The sequence below is a fragment of the Miscanthus floridulus genome, chromosome 8 (genome assembly GCF_019320115.1).
Source record: "Miscanthus floridulus cultivar M001 chromosome 8, ASM1932011v1, whole genome shotgun sequence".
In the NCBI taxonomy this organism is placed as follows: domain Eukaryota; kingdom Viridiplantae; phylum Streptophyta; class Magnoliopsida; order Poales; family Poaceae; genus Miscanthus; species Miscanthus floridulus.
The window spans coordinates 9,872,273-9,898,153 of record NC_089587.1 but is presented as its reverse complement, the minus strand read 5'-3'; the positions used below and the strand labels follow the sequence as shown (position 1 = coordinate 9,898,153).

The following is a 25,881-nucleotide window of genomic DNA, read 5'->3' as shown; positions in this document are numbered from 1 at the left end:
CGGTTTCGAAATTCGGTTTGAACCAAATTTGGCCCACTACAAGTCCAACCTTAGAAAAATTATATCTTTTTCATACAATCTCGGATGAAGATGATTTTTATATGAAAATTGTAGCTCTCGACGAGATCTACAACTTTTTAGTTCTTAGTTTTTTCATTTGATGTCTTGAAGATGTTCAAAAAAATTAAACAAAGTCAGCGATATATTAATCGCGTACAAGCGCTTGTTGCCTTAAAAAATCATATCTTCCTTACATCGTGTCGAATGGAGATACTTTTTAAGAAAGTTGTAGAACTTGTTAATTATTATATACTTGTTAATTGTTATGCACTTGGTCCTACGGGTCAATATTTCGTATTGATTTTTCGTATACCGACCGTGTTCGACATAATTTTGCTTGAATTAGTTCGTTTTCGAAATTTTTGATATTCCGTAAGTTCGTGTTTGTTTTCGTGTCTGGCTTTACCGCTTTTGTTTTCGTTTTCGTATTCAAATGTAGAAGTAGAAAATGGTTGAGAGGTTTTCCGTTTCTGGCCGTTTTCATCCCTAACTAGGGGTGCTCCACAGTACAAAGAGGGAGACAACAGTTCTTCCTCTAACACAGATACAGAGGAGTAGAGTGGAACCTAGTACTAGAAAGAGGAAGAGCACTGACAGAGGTTTAGATGGTGGCAGCTCAGATGATGAGCAGGAGATTGAGGAGGAGGAGCCAGTACCTTCATTTCGGCACCAGCTTGGTTAGGGTATGCATTTTGGACTTCTTGAGACACGTCTGCCTAATGTACCCTTTTATGTTTCAGAGTTGACTACCATGGAAAGGGCATGACCAGGAGAGCCAGAGATGAAAGAAGAGTAGATCCAAGAGGCTTACCTAAGATTTAGTTTGATCACCGCTTCCAGACAGCCTTTCACTTAGACTTCTTCTCTAATGTTATTCTCACCAGGAACCCTATGGTAGCCAGATCTCAGTAGATAGATTGGAAGTACGTTAGAGAGTTGTAGAAGGCCTCTATTGATCACGCTATTGCCATTTATCAGCATACAGGGGTATATGAGTTCATGGAGTTCCAGCATGACTAGAACACAGAGGTGGTAGCTCAGTTCTATGCCACCCTGTATGTTGAGGAGGATGCGAAGTGCATGCACTGGATATTTGAGGGACATTGGTACAATGTTGACTATGATGCTTTTGCCGCCCTACTTGGTTTTCAAATGAGGATCTTCAGAGAGATAGGATCCATACAGAGCAGGTACTCCCTCTAGAGCAGCTGGCCTACATGTACCCACCAGGGGGTGAGAGAGGACCAGTTAGGAAGGTTCTAGGTCTTCACCCTACTTACAAATACCTGGATAGGATGTTTAGGAAGACCATTGATTGCAAGGGTGGAGATAAGGGAAACATTGCAGATTACTCTAGGAACCTACTCCATAGGATGACACCTGATGCACGACCTTTCAGCGTCTTTGACTTCATATGGTGCGAGATCAAGAGTGTCGGAGAGAGGCCCCTCAAGGGCTATGGTTTTGCTCCCTACATTATGCACATGATTGAGCAGGCCACATGGCATAACTTTGAGTATGACAAGGTACATAAGGCCCTAAAGATTGTTGCAGACTTGCCTGAGATTGGGGTACCTCCAGTAGGACTAGGAGGAGGAGGAGGAGCAGCAGAGGCAGATGCACCTACAGGTGGTGCAGCAGTAGGAGGAGCTTCCCCTCTACCAGGTGCTCCTTCACATTCTACTTCACGTCATGGAAGTCCTCCTTTGCCCATCCGTAGATTCTTTAGTTCTATCTTTGGAATGTGCAGAGACATCCAGACCAGGCAGCAGAAGGAGAGGGAGGCTAGGAGGAAGGACACTCAAACCCTGAAGTAGATTGCTGCTAGACTTGAGCTTGATCCTCCTAGGTCTCCACTGTCCGATGAGACAGCTAGTGAGCCTGAGACTGAGGAGCAGTAGCAGGCTAGGTATGACAGAGAGTATGCTGAGTTTTTTTAGCGACAGCAGCAGCAGGTAGGCACCAGAGCACTCTAACACTTTACCACTATAGGCTTGGGTGCCTACTCACTCTCAGCCACGTCATAGTGCTGCAGACGAGTATGCTTTAAACTAGTGGAGTGACCTCATAGGTGGTTTCAGCTACTACGGGTCTGGTGGCTATGACCCGTCTGGTGCGGGTGGTTCTCGTCTAGCTGGTGCTCCACGCTCATATGATGAGGATAATGGCAGAGACGGAGATGAAGATGGTGATGAGTGATCACAGCTTTTAGAGACAACTTACAGCCCTTTTGTGCTTAGTATGTCATTGTTGGACCTTTGTGGTGATAGATGATAAAGGGGGAGAGAGTTTGATTAAAGCTTTAGGATTGTTTGTTTCATTTACTTATCTTTGTATCTGGAGATATGTACTGCAGCTGTAGTTTTTGAGCTTCATTGATGTATCTTGAGTTTGAGATAGATCGTATCATGAGCTTTATTGATGTATCTTAAGTTTGAGATAGATTGTATCATGTGAGAGATGAGACTTATACTTATGCTTTATCGATGTATCTCTTGAGACATGATCTTTATTTATATTAGTGGCTTGTGGACTTGAGAAAATGTGTAATGAGTGCTATATGTGACATCCATGTGTTGTATTTATTTTCATAAGGACCATGCATGCTAGAATAAAAATGTTCAATGTGATGCTTATATATTTATTCTGTTGTGATATATCTTGTCATATACATCACGGTTTTACTTTGTCACACACACTTGCACCCTATGGATGCAATGATTTAGGGGGAGTCTCCTATATGTTTTAATATGTGCAATTGACATTTGAGGTCATTTTATGAATTATAATCATAAGCACATATTAAGGGGGAGCCTCTCATAAATTATTAAACCCAAAAGCTTAAATATTTATATCCTTTTGTAAGTTTTAATCAAGTTGTCATCAATCACCAAAAAGGGGGAGATTGAAAGTGCATCTAGCCCTTTAGTGGGTTTTGGATAATTTAATGACAATGTGATTAAAGGTCTAACATATTTGCTAAGTGTGGATAGGTAATAGGTTATCTCATAAGTACTTAATGAAAGCCAAAATGATATGTTGCTGTATAAACAATCTAGTTCAATCACAAGACAACAATGCAAATGAAATTCATGCAAATGCTTATTTATTGTGGGATTTCCATGTACTATATGAAAGCAAGCTCGGTAAGAATTAATTAATGAGACATGAGGGATTGCATATGGAATGGTCTCATATTTAAAGCTTGCTAAACTGAAATGAAAAAAGATAACAATACAATTGAACGGATGATTCAACACAAGATGTGACTTGATGGCTTGAGATGATGAAGATAACAAGGAAAGGCTTCGAGGTACTAAGCAAGGGTGAAGGGCAAGCGACGGCTTAGCGGCCGAAGAACCTAGCTAGGGTGAAGAAGGAAGTACTTGCATTTAGTTGAGGTACTAATCAAGTTATGATGGTCATGTTGATGTGGAGGATCAAATCACTATTGGAGTGTTTGATGAAAGTGAATATTTGAGACTATTCATAGTTGATGAATGGAATCAAGTCACATGCTCAAGATGGCTATGCTCAAGTGTAAAGATCTATATCAACATGTTGGCACCCTTACTTGATGAAGATTGAAAGAAATGTCATCAATTCAAAAGAGGTCAACTCAAGCGGTATAAATTCATTTTTCTTTTATCTTGAGTTTAATAGGTATGTCATACTATTAAGAGGGATGCATCATGTTAATAGATAATCATTCATAAGTGCTCAAGAACCCATATGAGTTTTGAGTGTCTGAGAGACATAAGATCTAACTTGGTGTTGCTAGTTTGGTAATACCGGACGTGTCCGGTATTCATACTGGACGTGTCCGGTATTTGCTCGGCCATGACAATTTTTTTTAGCTTTCTCGGGTTGGTTCGTCAGGAGTTCCGGCAATCGTTGGGAGTTCCGACGTCTCGCGCTTAACTGACTTGGAGAAGTTCACTGTCCTAGTCACACTGGATGTGTCCGGTATGGACGACTAGAGGCCAACGGCTAGTTTTCAAATGAGCTGAGGGTCAGGAGTTCTAACGTGAGTCAGGAATTTCGACTGTCGAGAGTTTCAACATTCGTCGGGAGTTCCGATGCCTCACAATGACACTGTAACTCTGTAACTGTTGGTGCAGTGCAAGTTATACCGAACATGTTGGCAACGGCTATAAAACGACTTGTTTTCCAAGGGAGCTATAAAATACCTCCAAGCCTCCACCTTTGGAGGCTGCTGATACACATACACGTTTTTGAGCCTTGCCAACTCTCTCAAACCCTCTCTTAGTGAATGTGCCTCTGAAAGTTTGTAATGGTCGCTTCCGCCGCCTCGGAATCAACTAGTGGAAGGAGGAAAATGAGTTGGAAAAGACTCCGGGTAGAGTGACCTTTATGGTTCTCTCTAGGGCTGACCTTCGCTGGGTCACCCGTAGCCCTCTCGACGGAGAGTAGGACTCGAACGAGTCCAAACTTTGATAAAACAAATATTGTGTCTCAATTCGCATTTCATTTGATATTTGTATTGCTCTTGCTCTTGTGTATGTTATCTGTGTATATTGTTATCTCTAGTAGGTACCTGCAATTTAGTTTGAAGTTAGAAATCGAAACGACCGAGTTTAGGGCTGTTCCACTGAAACCGTGTATACTAGACACGTCCGATATAGCTACCGGACACGTCTGATATTGATCATTGTGCCAGGCTATTCTACACAACATGTGTCCGGTATACCTACCGAACATGTTAGAACTCAATGCTGAATTTATTTGATTCGTGCACTAATCGTTGTGTTGTAGGATTGTGGCTCCTAGATTTATTTAGTATCTTTTACATACTCTGTGGCTAACTTGTGAGGGGTGGTATTACACTTATTTGGAGTTTCTATTTTAGAAACTCCCTTTACTAACTGTTTCTGCATTTAAAGGTGTTAAATTTTAGAAACGCCTATTCACCCCCCTCTAGGCGCCATTCTAGGTCCTTTTCACATATGCCAAAGCGCCTTAGTGCATGAAGAATACAAGAAAGGAGCATATATATATATGTAATGGTTCGTATCACCCCATATGCCAAATGCCTCAGTTCAATAAAAGCGGAAATCGATAGAAATATCATAAAAGACCTTTGGCCACCCCCACCCCTAGCACGACAGCGCAACGTCAGGAGAGAGAGAGAGAGTAGAGTCAGAGGGGAGAGAGAGGGTGGAATTCGAGGCGACGTTGATAGGTCGGGTGAATTTCGGGCGACGTGGCCTGGTTACCTGCGTGGGGAGAACCTACGCTTGGTAAGGAGTAACAATGTCATTTAACTCTGCAATGGAGCTAGAGCTCATGGAAGGAGACAGCGCCCTTACCAAAAATCACTTCTTCTCATATGCTATGTTTTGTAAAAAGATATTTGTTTCCATCATCATCATTGGCATTAACATATAGTCGACACAAAACGCAAAATAGCAATGGTATATGCTCAGGTTTATCAGAAGCGCGCCTCATAGGTGTTGTCGTCTGCTAAAATTAGGATAGCTACATCATCAGCAATGGCATATGCTCAGACCTAATAAAATAAATAAAGCAGCACCATAGACACACGCCTATATATACTGAAAAGATTATAAGAGCAGCACAATGCATTCAGACATGGTCTTTTTTTGCCAGAACAACGACCCTATGTATAATCAAAATAAATACGTACACACAGAAAATGAATTCAAGGGATCAGAAGCATAATCAAAATAAATACCGTATGAAGACCAAGCAAGCTCAGGGAGGAAGAAATGGAGCAGAGCATGTATTTACAGAAGCGCTATTCATTCATAGATGTACGGATACACTAAACTAATATGGAGATAGGGATTAATGGGGGAGAATCACATGTACCATCATTAACAAGAAGCAGATTTGGGGAAAAGAACAACATCTTTTGTAAATCCAAGGCATAGAGGTGTCCTCGTTGCAAGAAAACGAGTGGATCTATATTCATCTATGCATCAGTACGTAATAAATGGAGAGATGGGGATGGAGGAAAGCACCTGAATCCCTCAACCCGCAGTACAAATGAGAGGAGGGAAACAGAGGAGATTGCAATGGGACCAACATAGAGGAGAGGAATGACCTTGCTTCATGGGACCAACATAGAGGAGAGAGGAATGACGTTGCTTCACCTGGGAGACGCCACGAATGGAGCAGGGGGTGCCACTGTGCACGGACAGAGGGGACTATAGGGGGCGGCTAGTGACGGAGAGGCGGAACCTGAGGTCGGCGCCGCCGCCGCGCTAGGGGCCCACCGTCGCCCCGCCTGTGGAGGGAACTGGCTGGGGCGGCAGGACGACAATCTGCCCTGGGCCGAGCGGCGGTCTAAGGCGCGCCGGCCTAAGGTACAGGGCGGCGGGGCTCAGCAGGGCGATGGCTTAGGAGCTCAGTTGAGGATAGGTTTTGGCCTGAGCCCTGCTCAGTTGGATTTGGGGGCACACAGCGCAACGCAGCCACTCACCGCCGGCCGCCCGCTGCCCACTACCTACCGGGATCTGGGAGGAGTGGAGGAGAGCCGCTGCCTGCCGTAGCTCGCACGCGGGCCACCACGCCCACGCACGCCGCCGAAAGCCCGAAGCCGTGCCCGCACACTGTCGCCTCCGAGCAGATGTGTGCCCTACGCCCCTTCCTCCTGGCGAGCGCAAGCGCGAGGGTGAGGGTAGGTGCAAGAGGAGGCGGCTACGTGGGCGTGCGCGTGAGGGAGCGTGATTGAGCGCGATCGTGGGAGGGGATGGCTTCCTTTCCTTTGTTTCCTTGCTTGCGCGTCGGTGGACTCGCGGTCGCGGGCGAGTGGCAGGGTACCGCAAGGGGAGGGGCGGACCGACGGAGCGACGATCGTCGCACGAAACGGTGATCTTACTTTCTTTCTTTTTAATTATAGGAGCCTCGTTTGGTACCGATTCATTAAAAAAAGGTATCATAGACATTTCGTCCTTTTAAACTAACAAGAGAAGTTGCTTTACTCAAATGTTTAAAAAACTACTTCAACTCCCTAAGTGAATCTACTTTATCAGGTGAAGCAAAAAAAAAAAAAAACGACTATACACTGCTCGAGTTGGGCGGGGATAGGACACAAGGCGTGCCAGAGTTGGACGGGGATGGGGTGACGTGAACAGCAGCGCGAACCGGACGTCCGAGTCTCGGAGATAATACCAGACAATTTTGAGTCTTCCCACAACATGAGCTGGGCGTGATAGCTTACTATACTGTAGAAGCGTGTGAGAAATTCATGCGAGGACCTGCTGTGACTTTTTATAGGATGCTAGCAATTTGCTAGGCTAATAATGCCTTAGCGTGCATCACATCTGTTTGGTTTGTTGGAGTTTCTTTCCGGAAACATTTGACGTGCTCTTGAAAATGAAAGCTTAGGCGGTACAGTGCTCTCGAGGCAAAATTCTTACATAAATAATGCAGGAAAACAATAGGAGAAATGAACAAATCTAGTAATGATCTCATTGCGCGAGTTATTTTTTAATTAAACAAAACCTGAAAATACATATAAAAAAGGAACTACTATAGTAAATTATTGACACGCACTTAGTTTTTAGAGGCAAAGCCACCGTGTAAATCAGGAATTTCACAAGTGGCATGATTTACCGGCCTCTGCAAATGAATTTTAGAAATGCAAAAATCAACCATTTGGTGAACCTGCTAGTTGCAGGGGCCCGCAAAACCAACCGTGGAGCCCCTTCAAGGCTGCCAATCTCGATGTGGAAACCGATGCCGTTTACAAACGGTGTCACCAAAAGGTGCCATCTCCATATAGCATTTGAATATGATCGCGAGGTTCGCTCGTGAGTGGCATAGGTTAACCAGGTGCGCAATAGAAACATGAAAAGCGGCATCCAACTAGACTTGCTCGACAACCAGAGCGACAAAACCAAAGGGATTAGGGATGTCTAGGCCGACTAGAGGGGATGAATAGTCGATTTTAGAATTTATAGCAAGACCTAGCCGATAAAGATGTAGAGTTAAAACTAATGACTACACCCCGATCATTAATATTGCAAGCAACAATGTTCAATGATAGGTGACGCATCCATGGATAACGAGGACTGCGGTATCTTAACCTTAGTCTTTCACATGCACTCAAAGCTACTAAGTATGAGTGTCTACATTTGTACTATGTAATTTTGAAAATAAAAGACAAAAAATATTCTTTATCCCCTTTGAACTCTTTCCAACTTCGTAATTTTATCGTCACTTTTCGAAAGAGGACCCACCCAAGGCCCAGAGCCACATGTTCGACAGCTTAACGGGGCTTACTGAGTTCAAAGCCCTTTTCGGCCTAATCAGGCCCACTGACAAAACACAGCCCTCCTAGTCCTAGTTACGAATCCGCGGGCCCGAAAGAACAATCGCCCGGCCCACGTATATTCTTCTTGGGCGAGGGGCAAAAGCTGCGTTGAGACGGGAATGGACTTGCGGCGTGGTTCCGTTCTACGCTAGCACGCCTCGCCCGTCTCTTCTCCATCTCCATAAACAAAGCACAGGCAAAGCGATCCCTTCTCCCTCCGCTGCCTCACTTCCGCCGCACGTGACCGGAGGCGGCTCACCGCGTAGCGCCGCGAGCCCAACCCTAGCCCCGCTCGTCCGTGCTTCCGTCCTTCCGGTGGACCAGCCGCCGAACCCCTCAGGCAGGCATGTCTCCCCCCGAGAACCCCAGCCCCGCGGCGCCGGCCGAGCCGTCGCAGCCGCCGCCGCCGGCCGGCCGCGGCCACGGGGAAGGGGAAGAAGAAGGACGAGAAGAAGGATGACGATCTGGTGAGTCCGCTCCGCTTCGAGCCCTAGGAGAGGTTGAATTGTGGGGGAAAATCTCGCTCCTCATGTTTCGATCTGGGGTTTTTGCTTTCGACTGACGTGTCGGATGGTGCCTGCAGTCGGAGGAGGATCTGGCGCTCAAGGAGCAGCTGGAGCTCTACGTCGTGCGGGCGCAGGACGCGGATCCCGGCGTGCAGAAGCTCGCGCTCGAGAGCATGAGGTACTGCTCGCTTCGCAAATCCTCCCGATTCAGGTCTAGGGTTGCGTGACCCCTAGGGTAACTAAGCTTTGTGGGTTTAAGTTTGTCACCTTTGTGAAGATTAGTTTAGTGTCGTGGTGCTTGTATGCCTTTATTGCCTATAATGTGTAAAGATTAAGATGGGTTTTCTTGTGTATGACAAGGATTAATTGAGTGCTCCAGCTGCACTCCTGTAGTTTTGTGCAACCAACGGCTTGTTTCTTAACCCTTTTGATGCCACTAAAACTGATCTGTTTCAGGCAGGAGATTCGCTCTGCCACGAGCTCAATGACTTCAGTCCCAAAGCCGCTGAAATTCCTCCGCCCGCACTTTGGAACTCTGAAGTCCTATTTTGAAACAATGCCAGAGTCCGAGCTCAAGGTCTGTGTGAACACTTTGGATCACCCAGCTTTAGATTAGTTTGGTTCAGTGCTGATGCCACCATCTTATTGTTTTGCAGAAGTACATGGCTGACATACTGTCAGTGTTAGCTTTGACAATGTCCATAGAAGGAGAAAGAGTATGTGCCGGCCGCAATAGTTCTCTTCCTACTGTCATTGCTGTTCCTGTGAATCTGGAACTGAGACATCTTCTTGTTGCAGGAGAGCCTGAAATACCGTTTGTTGGGCTCTGAGGGTGATATTGGTTCATGGGGTCATGAATATGTGAGGTATGACTGAACTGAAATGATATGTTTCCTGGCTCCTTCAATCAGCGAAGTCTAAACTTTTCTAGTGTGCTATGTTGGCAATGCTACTCATGCAACGTTATGCAAAAATAACAAAAAGTCGTAAGCATTTATTGGACTGATATACCACACTATATCATGCAACGTTATGCAAAAATAATAAAAAGCTGTAAGCATTTATTGGACTGATATACCACACTATATCATGACACAATAAATGAACTCCTACAAGTATACACTGTTTACAAACTTGTTCATATCCTGCTCAACTAACGACAGGGCACAGACATGACACATGATTCTTTTTTGTACTTATTAAGTTTTATTTCAGAGGAAACTTTCTGCATAGAGTAACCCCTTCCTGACATGCTGTTGATTCAGATATGCTCGAATACGTTAAGAAGTTTATTTCACCTGTTTGATATGCTTCATTTTTTTTTTTTGAAAAAATATACTGTTTACATGCTATTTCTTTAGAAAACTGTTGGATTTTAAATGAATAACTGTCTTCTGTGCAGAAATTTGGCTGGCGAGATTGCACAAGAATTCCAAAAGCGTCAGGTTGCACTCTCACTCATGCTAGAATTCTTGAATCATTTTGTATTGTTGTTATATCTACGACTTGTACCAGGGTTTTGCTGATTCTTGTACATAACACCTGTTAAAGTTGTAAACAACAATTCTTTGGTTTTTTCTTAGTCTTAGTTAGTTTGGTATTCACATCTGATTTATTGATTAATTGATTAATATTCTGGTAATCATTATCTTTTTCATTAATACCAGTTTGGCTGTTGTAGTGTTGGTTGTTCATGATCAATAGTTGAAAATTGAAATCACACTATGCCTTTATAAGGTTGACATGGTAAACAATTGCATTCTTTTCATTTTATTTATCCTCATTGGATGTCCCACATACCTGGTCACCAAGATCACATTTCATTGTGAATTGCTGCAAATTTTTTGTTGCTTGTTCTTGTCTTATTTTCATCTCATGCTACTGGGCTGCAATTGGAATTAGGTTGTGGGCATATGTATACTTTATCCTGTTCCATTCTTTAGTTTTCAGTCCTCTTATGCTGGGTTTATTATTTCCAGGATGATGACTTGCCCATTGATGCCCTAATGGAGCTAGTGCAGCAAATTATTTCATTTCACATGAAGGTTTGTTCTGAGTGGAGTTAATGGTTGAATACTTATTTCATCTTGAACTCAGTTTTTTTTTGCTAATTTTTTCTTGTCATTTTTATTAGCATAATGCTGAGCCTGAAGCTGTGGATCTTCTTATGGAGGTACACCTAGTTGTTACAATGCTTGATATTGTCAAGAGTACAGCCCCAATGTTTTTTTTTGGCTAATAAACTCATAAATTTCATCTTTTGGCAGGTCGAAGACCTTGATTTACTAGTTGAGCATGTGGATGCTACAAACTACAAAAGAGCTTGCTTGTATCTTTGTAGTTCGTCCAAGTAAGTATGCATCTCTTTATCACTTATTACTGTGATATATTACTTCTGCCCTCTCTTTTGTGGAACTAGATGTAGAACTCATGTATAGTTGAATTTCTCTGGTTAAAACTAACGCTTCTGCGCGAAGGGCGGGCCTGGTGCAAGCGGTAGAGTCTTACCGCCTGTGACCGGAAGGTCTCGGGTTCGAGTCGTGGTCTCCTCGCATTGCACAGGCGAGGGTAAGGCTTGCCACTGACACCCTTCCCCAGACCCCGCACAGAGCGGGAGCTCTCTACACTGGGTACGCCCTTTTTAAAACTAACGCTTCTGTGCGCGAACATGAAACTTGCAGTTTTCTCCCTCCCCCAGATGATAGTTTGGCACTTGACATAGCATATACCATCTACTTGAAGTTTGGAGACCTTGCAAGTGCTTTGAGAATTGCTCTGAAACTTGAGAAAGTGAGTACATGATTATCAAACGTGACATGGTATACTGCTTTATTTTAGAACCAAATACAACTTACATATTAATGTCTGTAGTCCCTGCAGTATGTGAAGCAGGTCTACACAGCAACCGATGATCTGCTGCTCAAGAAACAGTTCTCATATCTCATCGCACGCCATGTATGCCCACACCCCATTTTCCTTTACATATGTATCTGCTGTGTGTGTTCATGTGACTGGGACTATGTGTTTATTCATGCACACAATCCTGAGATACATCTTATAAAATTGTTTTCCCCCCCTTTGTGAACAATAATCTGTCTTCTGAAGGGTTTGGTTATGGAGATTGATGATGAGATCGCTGCTGATGACAATGACAAGGAGGTCCTTCAAGAAATAGTAAATAATACTAAGTTGAGTGAGGGATATTCTACTCTTGCTCGCGATATTGAGGTCATGGAGCCTAAATCCCCAGAAGATATATACAAGGTAATGTATATTTACTGCTTACCATATTGTAATATCACAATTAAACCCTCTATAATAATTGTGGTTGTGTTTTACAATATGTAGGTCCATTTGATTGATGGTCGTGGTGCCAGCTCCAGTCTTGATTCTGCAAGACAGAATTTAGCTGCAACATTTGTAAATGCATTTGTGAATGCTGGGTTTGGCCAGGTTAGCTTTTGAGACAACTGTTACTAGCAATATTTGTGAAAAAAGAGTTCATCTAAGTTTTTTTTATTACTTTGTGCAGGACAAGTTGATGACCGCTCCATCTGATTCATCCAGCAGTGGGTCTTCCGGAAATTGGTTATTCAAGAACAAGGAACATGGAAAAGCCAGTGCAGCAGCTAGTCTGGTATAATTACAGTATTCTTTATTTTTCTAACTGCAATATAGGGTTTTATTAGAACCATCCAATGAATAGTTAATGATTTTTTTTTTTGTTTCCATTCCAGGGAATGATTCTCCTGTGGGATACTGATTCTGGGCTCGCTCAGCTTGACAAGTACTTGCATAGTAATGATACTCATGTTGTTGCTGGAGCTTTGCTAGGTATTGGAATTGTCACTTGCGGGGTGAAGAGTGATTGTGATCCTGTAAGTGCTCCACTTAGCTACTCTCGGCCCCTCCCGCTCTGCATCTTCTTTTGTTCCTAATATCCTAACCTTTCTGCCAGGCGTTTGCTATTCTCATGGAGTATATTGGCAAGGACGACTCAAACATTCGTATTGGAGCAATATTGGGTCTTGGAATTGCATATGCTGGTTCCCAGAAAGAAGAGGTGGGAACTAGTGCTTATAATTGTGTCTCGCTGACTCATAATTTGGTATTATCTTTCTTATCAATTCTGTTTTTAATTTTCAGCTTAAAATGCATCTATCTGCTGTGTTGGGAGATTCCCAATCACCTCTTGAGGTCCTGGTCTTCTCAGCCATTGCCTTGGGATTGGTGTTTGTTGGTTCTTGCAATGAAGAGATTGCACAGTCTATTATATTTGCTTTGATGGAGCGTAGTGAGGCTGAGTTGGCAGAACCCATTATACGCTTGCTTCCTGTTGCGCTTGGCCTTCTATATCTTGGAAAACAGGTAATTCTAAGCATCATGTAGATATGGTTCGGATTTCAAAGTTTGCATCTTTGTTGAGTAATTTAAGTAATAAGTTGCTGCTAGGCTCAGCATATCCATCCGGAGTACTATTTGTTCCTTCTCATTTCAAGTATCTATTGCTCATTTAAAACTGATTAATTGGTTATTTTTAATTACCTACCCTATGTTGCTGATCGCTACTACCTCTTCTGTTTACCCTGTGTACAACATGCCACTTTTCAATGTAGTCTACTCCTTCCATCTTGAAATATAGTGTATATAAACAATAAAAATTGTACGCAAATACAACTTGCCAGTTATCAATCAATCATCCTTTAACCACGCAGATGACAGCGTTTATACATGCGGGAATTAAATTGATCACGAAACATGAGTACAAATGTCTATTGTATTCTTTCTTAATCTGTCTTAGAATCTCTAGGACACATTAAATTCCAGGATGGAGGGAGTAGATCTATGCACCTGCTATTTTACATATCACTAGTGATTTTCAAAGATGTGCTTAGCTATCACTGATAATTAATTCCTATTTCAGGATAGTGTGGAGGCTACCGCAGAGGTCTCTAAAACATTTGATGAGAAGATAGGGAAATACTGTGATGTAACACTTATGTCACTGGCATATGCCGGAACAGGAAATGTGCTTAAGGTATTTGATATTAGAGTAAAATGCACCGGAGGTCCATTAACTTTTGTGGGGGTGTCATCTAGGTCCATCAACTCCGAAACTGCATTTTTGGGTCCTTAAACTTTTTAATTGGTTCACTGCAGGTCCATACCCCTTCGCTGGCCCTTAAATCTATCGTACATTTGCAGAAAACCCCCTATCTTTCTCTATCTTCTACGTGCTCGCCCTTGCTGCCTCCAAGCACCGAGCACGGACACCATCTTTGATAAATCGGATGACGCCAGCAGGTCGCTGATCGGGTCTAGCTCCGGCGAGTCCATCCAGTCCGCCAGCGTCTCCTTGTTGTTGGCCACCACCTTGCTCCATGTACAAGATCGCGTCGTTGCCAACGCGTGCACCCGGGGCACCATGATCTGCAGTGGTGCCAGCGCGGGAGCCTTGTAGTCTGGCGGATGAAGATGAACTGAACGATCGATGGTGAGGCAGACACCCGTGTGCTCCACCGTACGCCACAGCGCCGATGAGAGATGCTCTCGTTGAAACCGCAGAGGGACGCGTTGATGAGCTCCATCCCGCTGTCCACTGTCTGCTGCTTGTGGAACGGGAGCTGCAGCGCGTAGATGAAGATGGGGGAGCGCCTGGTTGGGTTAGACAGCTGCCGCAACGAGATGATGGACGGCACGTTGCGAGTGGTGTGCACGCACGCTAGCATGCGCAGAGAGGAGAAATGGAGGTCGAGAAACGACACAAGAGAACGGAGAAGAGCAGGAGCAGGCTCCTTGCTGACCGGAGGGCGCGCGCCGCGGTGTTCCACAGCGAGTTCCCGGCGCTGGCAGCCTGCTGCTGCCTCCTCCACCGCGCGCTGTTGTCTGGAATTGAAGAGCCGCAGCATCTCGTCCCCGTCCAGCGCGGCGTCGCAGAGCGCCCAGAGCCACTGGCGCAGCCACCAGCTAGCGATGCGCACACGCTCGGCCTCATCAACGACGCTGTGCACCATGATGAGCAGCGTGTGCAGCTGCACCAGCTGACTGTCCACGCGCTCGTGTGAGTGCCTCGTACCAACCCAACGCGCGGCAGACACGATCCTGGGGCCGAGGTCGCCGATCACCTGCCGAGAGCGCTTCCTGAGCTCTTCCGCCTTGCGCTTTATCCCAGCTGACACTGCACCTGCTGCTCGCGATTGCGATGTCGTCATATCTGGGGTACAATGCATGGCTACACCTACACTGTCCTTACTGCACCATCCATCTAAATCTGATACTGTACCCGGGCCGGGGCAGCACCCGAAGTCACTCAGCACCATCACCGCTGCCAGTCACATGGAGCAGCGCAATGCCAGAGCGTGTGAAGGCGAGGAGGGTGCCAGCCACAGCGTGCTCCGCACCGGCGCCCTTGCCACGTTGGCCCGCCCGGCTCCACGTTGGTCCCAGCAAGGGCGAGCACGTAGAAGACAGAGAAAGATAGGGGGTTTTCTGCAAATGTACGTTAGATTTAAGGGTAAACGAAGGGGTATGGACCTGCAGTGAACCAATTAAGCTTGGTGCAAGCGGTAGAGTCTTACCGCCTGTGACCGGAAGGTCCCGGGTTCGAGTCGCGGTCTCCTCGCATTGCACATGCGAGGGTAAGGCTTGCCACTAACACCCTTCCCCAGACCCCGCACAGAGCGGGAGCTCTCTGCACTGGGTACGCCCTTTTTTTTTTATGGACCTAAAAATGCAGTTTTGGAGTTGATGGATCTAGATGACAAGTTAATGGACCTCCGGTGCATTTTACTCTTGATATTATCTTTCAATGGAAAGTTTTCTAGCAGATTCAGATTTTTAAGACGTTTAAGATGTTTGGTTGAATATAAATGTTATCAACTCTGTTTTCAGGTTCAGAAACTTCTTGGCATATGCTCACAGCATCTTGAGAAAGGCGAAACACACCAAGGGCCAGCTGTCCTTGGAATTGCTCTTATTGCTATGGCTGAAGAATTAGGAGCTGAAATGGCTGTACGTTCACTTGAGCGTCTTCTGCAGTACGGCGAGCAGAATATAAGACGAGCAGTTCCTCTTGCTCTTGGTATACTCTGCATATCTAATCCCAAGGTATGTGGATAAATTTGTCTTGTACAAACTAAATCTCTGATACATGAAATCTCCTGCTGGAAACAATGCCTGATCACACTAAACTTCATGCCCCATGGGGAATTTTCTGTCCTAGTTGGTATATCGCCCAAATTATGTTTTTTGTCTAAGAGATGTCTCTAATGAGACCATCTGAATGAAATTACTCAGGGCCGGTCCTAAGTTTTTCTGGACCTAGAACGAAACTAATTTTTTGGACCTCTTTATACAAACATGATAATACTACTAGTACTACTCATTGGTAGTATATATATACACACATATATGATGTTACTAATAAGCAGTTAACTTAATGCAAAAATAATATTCATATGAAATAATTTGTATACACATCAAATTACCTCAAAAAATTCTTCTAACATTCCTCGATGCGAAGTCATCGATGATGGTGTCAATATCAATCTCATCCAATAATCGCTTCTCAATGCATAATGTTGCCAATGCATCTGGATCTCTTGAATTGAAACACTAGTATTACTCTTAAGAAATTTATGAAGAGCCCCTCAATGTATTGTATCAAATCATCTATTTGCTTTTTCCTTTTCCTTTTGTCTTTCTTGATGGTATGGTACTGTTAAAATTCAGAGAAACAATTAGTAACTATAATTTCATAAAGTAGGGATCACGTGAGAAACAATTAGTACTAAATTTCAGATTCGGAGATTCGTACCTTGCTGCCGCCTGACGCCTGCCTCCTCTGCTAGACTGCTGCCTTCTGGAACTGCCGTCTACCGATAGTGCCGAACAGGGATGAGGGAATAGGGCTCAGGAATCAGGGATTAGGACCCTATGTGGCTGTGTGAGAACTGATTTGCCGCCTGCTCTGTGCCTCTGGTGGAACGCCGCCAGGCCCCTCAGACCCTCACGCGCCCACGCTGCACGCGCACGTCTCGCAGCACAGGAAGGAAGGCGGAAGACTCGCGGAGCGTGCGTGATCACGGGACACGGGGAATCGGCGATTCGATCTAGCATCTCGTATTCTTATTGCATACCTGGGGAGGGGCCCATCGGTATCGTGGGCCTGGGACGACCGTCCCTCCCGCCCCGCCCCAGGGCCGGCCCTGAAATTACTGCACGATAGTGCTAACTATTGCACTTGCACCAGCACACAAGCGCACAGTGCTTGAATAGTTCTAGATAACTGTTTTCTTAGGGGGAAAATGTTGACCATGAAACCAATCTACTGAAAGTAGTCTATATAAGCTGATTGTCCCATAATACAAGACCATTTATTTCTCTAATACTGTTGGACCCAGAAACCATCAAGCTTTTTATCCAGTGCCATACTATAATGATGGTGATGCAAACAACCTAACTTTTGTGGGGTTCCGAGAACCCCTGTAAAAATTAAACCTATTTGCGGGCTCGCAGACAGGCCTGCTTGCATTCTATAAATAAATCATATCATAGCAATCCAGTTTTACTGGAGCACCTTTCTATGAATAGATTCTATCACACGGATAATTTTGCATGGTGCCGTCGTTATTAAAAGCGTGGCCAAATCATGTTCACTGCAATTTGTACTCCCTCTTAACTCCTTAACTTACATTTCTTTCAGAAGTATATTTTAAATACTCAAGATTATGTATGGTGAAAGTATGGACCTTGTAGCATCAGCTGTGTTGTCAATCCATCTGACTTTTCATATATAATTGATGGGTTAAGTTAAAATGTTTGACCAAGTAGAATCCTAAAATGACCTTCATAGGAAGTGTGTTGTGAACCAAATCATGATCTACATCATATATCTATGCCAAAAACTTTGGAGATTCTGATTTCACAACCCAAGCTTGACAGTTTCTTGTGTTTATTCTTTCAAACCTCTAAAAATACTCTGTTTTGGCAGTTTCTTGTGTATTCTTCGTATAATTTGATGTTCAGCATTCATTTGAACAGGTTTCATAAAGTTGAAAAATTGTATATGCCATCAGGAATCTGATTGCATTTCTAATACTTGCCTTCTCAGGTAAATGTTATGGACACACTGAGCAGATTGAGTCATGACGCAGACGCCGATGTGTCAATGGTATGTATTTATCAATTTTTTACATAGCCTTTTCCTTTGTTATCCTATATCTTATATATCTGGTTATTGAATTTCTCCAGGCTGCAATTATCTCATTGGGTTTGATTGGTGCTGGCACAAACAATGCCAGAATAGCTGGCATGCTTCGCAATCTTTCAAGTTATTACTACAAAGAAGCTGCTCATCTGTTTTGTGTAAGTATAGATCCATCATGCTCATTTGGCATCCTTCATGTACTATAATGGTTCCTTGGTCGTATTTAAGTTTTCATGCATTGATTAATTTTATTGTGTTCATCAGGTACGAATTGCTCAGGGCCTTGTTCACCTTGGAAAGGGCTTGTTGACCCTTTCTCCATACCATTCTGATAGATTTCTTCTTTCTCCGTGAGTGTCGATCTCTTAGCACTCCTTTCACCTGCACATGCCACCGAACTGTGTTTCATTTTTTTTTTCTGTTTTCCAGAATGGCACTTGGAGGGCTTGTAACTGTCCTGCATGCGTGCCTTGATATGAAGTCCACCATCCTAGGGAAATATCACTACATCCTTTACATTATTGTCCTGGCAATGCAGGTGTGTTTGTTAGTCATTGCTACCACTCCTATGGATTGAGTAGACAACCGTTGGATACTATGTTTGAACCTATTTCTTTCTTTCCCTCTTTTCGCTCATACAGCCTAGGATGCTTTTAACTGTGGATGAGGATCTGAAGCCTCTCTCAGTACCTGTCCGCGTTGGGCAAGCCGTCGATGTGGTTGGTCAGGCAGGAAGGCCTAAGACAATCACTGGCTTTCAGACACACTCCACACCGGTCTTGCTTGCAGCAGGGGAGAGAGCTGAGCTAGCAACTGAAAAGTAAGCTGCATTCAGAATGGACGATCTGTATGCGATCCTCCAAGGAAACACTAATCACTGTTTGCTTGTGTTGTTCAGATACATTCCACTGACGCCGGTATTAGAGGGCTTTGTGATTCTGAAGAAGAACCCAGAGTACCATGAAGAGTGAAAGACTTTAGTATGCCAGATAGCATGGTGTTTTCCGTGGCTCGTCCACATGGAAGTCTTCAAGCCTGGCATCCCTCGTCGAGGAATCGATCGCCCTTGGATATCTTGCTGAGCACTTCCTCGGTCCGTTCATGTTTGATTCTTGCCAGAGTTGTGGCTAACTGAAAGCTGTCTTTGGTTATGCTGATATACCACTTGTAGGTGTCTTGAGTGTTTACTTCACCTCCAGTGTATCTGTACGATTGTATTTATTACTAGAGACGTATTTAGAGCTTACTCCGTACGGTGAGGTGATAACATGGCATAGCATTTTTGGCGTTCGTCTCGGTGACATGTTGCGCCATCATTATCAGTTTTTTTTGTATTGTGGTTACGTTCTGTACGTGTGTACTGGAAACACTGTACACACGATATATAAGTGTCTCTCTATGTGTACGTGTTCTTGTGTGCCTTCGTCTACGATTCGCAATGGAGGCCAAATCAGGCTGAGCAAGCATAACTGCATGAGCCGCGGCATCTGCTCCCATGTATTCTCGTATATAGTGCGTGTACTTGTGTGCCTTCGTCTACGAGTTCCGCTGCATCTGTTCCCATGTATAAACGTATATAAGGGCATTTCAACAAACAATCTCCCGTTTGTCCTAACTTGGTAGGCATTTTAACAATCTCCTATGTCATAATTTTCTAAGGATAAGATGATCCCAGGTTCGTGTTTGGCTGGATGAGATTAATTTGTCTTAATTCTCAAGGCTGGATGAGATTAATTTGTCTTAATTATCAAGGATAAGGGAATCCCATGTTTGTGTTTGCCTAGGTGATGGAGGTGTCCCTGTCTTGTGTTTAGTTGGGGATGATAAGAGATATCGTGGGTTGGGGGATGATAAGAGATACAGAATTGCTATCTGGTACCCGGTTGTTTTAGACTCTTGTAACAACCGGATTCCTGGCCGTAGATCTTGAGATCATACACGGGCCCCGCCTTAACCCTGCCCCTGTCGCGCTTCGAGCCCCGTGCGCGGTGTGAACTAGTGGAGAACTTGAGATCCTAGCGCACTTTCTGCTCAGAGATATGCTGATCCCACTTAGCATCATGATTAGCAAACCGCTTTGATATCTCATCGAGGATGGTTTTAGTTTCTAGGTTCATGGCTCCCTGGCGGCAATGCAAACCGGTGAAGAAAGATCCATATCGGCAAACATGCCACAAATTGAACAACCGTGAAAGGAAATTATGGAATGTCAAAGCCGAATCTGCAGCTCAAGGATCGACCTCAAATTAGACCAACCAGATCTATTACTTGCGCAACCGATGGGATATGTGGACACGTGATCGGAGTAGCGAGGAACGAACGAATCTAAATTCTAATACACTTGTTAACAGAATGGTAGCAAGTAAGGGATGGAAGAAAAGAATTGGGCGCATGTACAATAGGATCATGACAGGAAGCACAGACTTCTTAGAGTTCGAAATAGGTTTCAATGCTAAGCGTCTTAGAGTTCGAAATAGGTTTGTAGTATTACATGATAATTCCCCTTCTCTCTCATACATATAGAAGAAACGAGATCATCCTCGATTATCACCCACATTGAATTACATTGGAAAAAAAAACCATTTAACCCCGCGGTAATTCGATTTCCCCTCTCCTTTGTAAAACCGGATTTTTAACCACCATTTACTTTTAAAAGCATTTATTTTTTATGCCCTGAGTGGTTTTGGACGATGACTTTGCATGAGGTGGTGCCAGGTCACTAGCGTGCAGGGAGGGAGAGAGGAGAGGTTAAGGGCGTCTTTGGCATGGTTTATGTCGGCTTCGGCTCCATCTATTTTGCGCAAATCGAGACACTGTAGCGTGAAGCCGTTTTGTAAGTCAGGGTTAAAATGAACTAGAAGCCGAAAAAGCCAGTTTTTCTGACTTCACCGGCTTTGGCTTCACCGGTGAAGCCGTTTTGGATGAGCCGTGCCAAAGAGGCCCTAAACCAGCCTTCTATTGACAACTTATAGGGTAGGGGTAAGTCTATAAATATTTTTTTAGAAAATTTATGTAATAAAAAATCCTAAAATCTATTCTAACCTTAGAAAAATTAGAGAAAATATGTTTTAGCTGAAAGTTATTAAGGTTTCATTTTTCTTAAAATCATGTTTATGGCGTCCGAATTGAAATTATTTGAATATGATTTGGAGTTTTTTTTTGTTTATTTGCTACCAGATGCTTTTGTTATCTATTATAAATAGTCTATGTTGATTAACCAAACTACATAGAAGTCTAAGTGACACAGATTATTTTCACTAGTAGATACTCTTGTTAGCTATTATGATCAGCTTATGTTGACCAACCAAACTACATAGAAGGCTAAGCGATACGAGCTACTCTCACTAGTAGAAAGTCCCGTTGTATATTATCTTTTTGTTTTTTATAAGATTTGTTTTTGTATTGTTGGGTTTGTAGATTGATGAAGGGCGGGCCTGGTGCAATGTAGATTGATATCTGCGAGCCATACCATCCACACTTTGACAGCAACACTCCATGATTTTTTCCGCTAACATGGTCATAGATAGAATCAAGTGATACTTGTGTTCGTACTAAAGGTGTGTTCAGTACAACTTATAAGTTGTTTATGGCCAAAATAAGCTAAAACTAAAAGCCGAACAACATATTTTTGCAGCCTTTTGTGGCCACACTTCTTCTCATAGGTCTGTTTGTACTAAAATTGTAGAAACTGGATCATACTAGCTTATTTTGGCCGCACATTTTCTCCACTTATGTAGCTTCTCGGGGATGCATTTCTCCCATAGCTATACTAAACAAGACCTAAATAGGATTAAATATGATGTGGGCGGTAGAGTCTTACCGCCTGTGATCGGAAGGTCCCGGGTTCGAGTCGCGGTCTCCTCGCATTGCACAGGCGAGGGTAAGGCTTGCCACTGACACCCTTTCCCAGACCCCGCACAGAGCGGGAGCTCTCTGCACTGGGTTTGTAGATTGATATCTGTGAGCCATACCATCCACACTTTGACAGCAACACTCCATGATTTTTTCCGCTAACATGGTCATAGATAGAATCAAGTGATACTTGTGTTCATACTAAAGGTGTGTTCAGTACAACTTATAAGTTGTTTATAGCCAAAATAAGCTAAAACTAAAAGCCGAACAACATATTTTTACAGCCTTTTGTGGCCACACTTCTTCTCATAGGTCTGTTTGTACTAAAATTGTAGAAACCGGATCATACTAGCTTATTTTGGCCGCACATTTTCTCCACTTATGTAGCTTCTCGAGGATGCATTTCTCCCATAGCTATACTAAACAAGACCTAAATAGGATTAAATATGATGTGGTTGCATCATTACATGACACTATGTTATCATCAAAGTCACCTGAATCTTTCCATATTTTGGGTCATCTACATAGACTAATTATAATAGAACCGAGAGAATCTACTAGTAAACAAAAAGCTAAATGAGTCCATAGAAGACTCAAATAGTTTTAATTTGGACACCTTAAGATAGAACATGATTTTAGAAAAACAATAGTTTTTTGAGATAAAATAATTTGTCTATGAGTTTTTCTAAGATTAAACCAGATTTTAGGATTTTTGATTGAATAATTTCAATGGAAAAAAATTCAAATGATAGTTGTTGTTCCATTACATCCTTAATAAACTATCAAAGAAGTCGAGTTTATCTCTTTCGTGTCTGACATGTGACAAGTGACGGACTAGAGGGGTGAATAGTTCTTTTTAAAATTAATCGCACTGGCAAACCGAAATAAATAAAGAATTAAAATTATCGGTCTATACAAACTACACCCCTATATCTAAGTTAACCAGCACCTTACAAAGATCCTAATATGAACAACTAAGGTGCCAGGTTAGGTAGAGCTCACCTAAATAATTCTAGTTTGCAAGGTCGCACAAAACCATGCAACTAGTACTCAAACAACCAGGGAGCTCCTACACATGCTAGCATGCAAAGCACATAAAGTCTAAGCTCACTAGCAATGTTCAATAGCAAGGCTACACAAGCCAAACTATAGAGCTCAAATTACTTAGCTACACAAACTAAGAAATATAACTAGTAAGGCTACACAAGCCAACTAGTTACGCAAGGGAACTACTTCTAAGCTACACAAGCAACGAGAGCAACTAGCAAGCTACTCAAGCTAACTAGTTACAAAAGAGCAACAACACAAGAACATTATATGAAGAGTAATACAAGCTTGTGTTGGGAGTAAGCCAACCAACGGGATGGACAATATTGACATGATAATTTTTATCTCGAGGTTCGGTGGCTTACCAACGATCTACTCCCCGTTGAGATAGGCTCAAGGTTGCTGCCGGTCCTCTTGGTAGTGGTGACCCTCAAGTCACACTTCCACGTAGAGTGCTCACCACGAGCTCTAGCACTTCACCCGATCGGACCACTTGATACTCTTCACATCTCGCTCAACTAGAGTTACTCTTCGAGCCTCACTCCCACAGGGTGAGTACAATACCCCTCACAAAACTCTTCTTCAGAGCACCGCACAAGCTTCTTATGGGCTTCACGACAAAGACACGCAGTTGGCAACCTCAAGAGTAAGCACCACCGGAGACATCTGAAACTGTAGAGCGCTTCTCAGAAAAGTCTTGATATTGCCATCGCTCCAGGATGCCATCAGAGAAGAACTCAATCGTATCATAGTCAGAGACATCTGAAACTGTGGAGCGCTTCTCGAAAAAACGACGATAATACTCCCGGAGTGACTCGTTGGGTAGTTTGCAGTTTCTGAGCTCATTCCGATTACTCAGACGAGTAAGGACTCCTGCAAAATTCTCGACAAATAGGGCTTTGAGATCTTCCCAAGTATCAATTGAGCCCTTACGAAGCTTGTTAAACCACTGAACCGGAATGGACTCGAGCGCCATTGGGAAGAAGAGAGCTTCAGCATCATTAGTGCCTCCCGCCAACTCACAGGTTGTAGAATAGACACGTAGCCACTGCTTTGATTCTGTCTTTCCATCGTACTTTGACTAGTTGGTACTTTGAGTAGTTGGACGGTTTAAATTTATGAGGAAGTGGGACAGACTTTAGTCTATTTGAAAAACAGGGGAAACCATCCATGACGGGTCCTTCCCTGTAAGCAGATTCTGCACCGCCTTCCCTATTGCTAAGGCGGTTGCGAAGATCTTCGGGGTCAGGGTTGTTCCGACTACCTCCTTGCTGATACCCCTAACTTTGATGAACCCGGTTTTCATGTTGACGGGGAGCTGGATTCCTCTAGTCTTGAGCAGGGGGGTCTTGCATAGAGGCCGAATTACGCCCCTTAAGCTGCATAATAGCAGACTGCAGAAAAACTAGAAGCCTTTCATCATCTTGACTAGGATTTGTCCTGGCTGCAAGGGCATTCTCAACTGCCATAATGTTCGCAAGTGGAGTAGTATAGACATTGTGTCCTGCCATCCGGATGAAATCTGGCTCCAAATTACGGCAGAGTCCTTCCCAAACTTGATTGCGATCGCGATTGGCATTGCGCTGGTGCTGAGCGTCAGCTGCGGTCACGCTTGGCCTCATCCTCAAGGTTTCTTCGAGCAATTTCATCTTCATACTCCTTGAGAGCGGCGTGATAGTGGCGCATAGCTTCCTTGCGGTGTTCAGCGAGTTGCTTGCGAGCCGCCTTGGCTTTATTCCTCTTCAATCGAGCTGCTTTATCTTGATCAGTTTCATTAGGGATTTTAGAATCTTCATCCGAGACCATACTCAGAGTTTCATCATCCGGGTGAACATCCGGCTGCTGCGGAGGATGCAGCGGTTGGCGCATCATGAAGATTTCCCTGTTGTGGCTATAGCAGAGAGTACTATCCATCCCTGATTCTGCAGTATCTGCGCTAGCCAGAATTTCTGTAGAACCTTCCTCGTCAATGGTGGGTAGCGGAGAACCTTCTTGGAACGGTAGCTGAGAGAGCATACTGACTACTCTGGAAGAGGACGATGTATCCTGGAAGGGCCAGTGCATAATGTTGCCTTCCGGAGTAGACGTGAATACAAGGCCCTAGAGAGCACCTCTGAGAGGGACTTTGTCGGTGTTTCGGACTGGGGGGTCCTTAACCAACGAGTGAATTTGTGCTGCGTGCCCCTAATCCCCGATGGTGATGCAAAGAGACACAAGGTTTATACTGGTTCAGGCAATCAACGCCCTACGTCCAGTCTGAGAGATCGATCTTGTATTCCTTGCACCGGAGTGCTCGTAGTAGGGGGTTACAAGCTAGGTGAGAGAGGGAGCTAGCCCCAGGTCTCGACCAGGGGTGGTGCGGGCTACTTGAGGCGTTGTTCTCAAGTAGCGTAGAAGTGTGTGGTTCTATTGGTGAGTTCCTCTTTCTACTCGTCATTCTCCTCGTCCCTAGAAATGGCCCCGACCCCTCCCTTTTATACTCATATGTTGCTACATAGCGTCCGATAAGTGGGGATGGCGTGTCCGAGCCCTGCAGCCGACCACTGTTGTGGTATGGTCGATGGAGTGGCCCCGTCCTTGTCATGCAGAAGTGACGCGCCGGTCATACTTGATCTTGTGCGTCGTGGGGCTCCAGTACAGCTTGAGGCAGGGCATGGCGGGTGACGTGTCGGTCATCGTGCGATGATGTCGTAGGGGGCCGAGGCTCTACAGATGCCGAGGCTGAGCCATCGTGGGGGCTCGGCGGACATGGATCCCCAGGCTGCCGAGCCCCTGAAGCAAACTGCCGAGGCTTTGGAGGGAATTATTGGTCCTGGGTACCGATTCCGAGGCCACAGTATCCTGGTTGTGGCTCCCCACGCCACGTTGTTCTCAGAGCAGGAGTTGGCAGCACAGTGAGGCATGGG

The 25,881-nt window shown here is 44.2% G+C and overlaps 1 pseudogene; it reads left to right on the top strand.

Annotated features, from left to right (window-relative positions):
- Positions 1 to 8,580: 8,580 nt before the first annotated feature.
- Positions 8,581 to 19,499, top strand: LOC136475678 (26S proteasome non-ATPase regulatory subunit 2 homolog A-like; annotated as a pseudogene).
- The last annotated feature ends 6,382 nt before the right edge of the window (positions 19,500 to 25,881 follow it).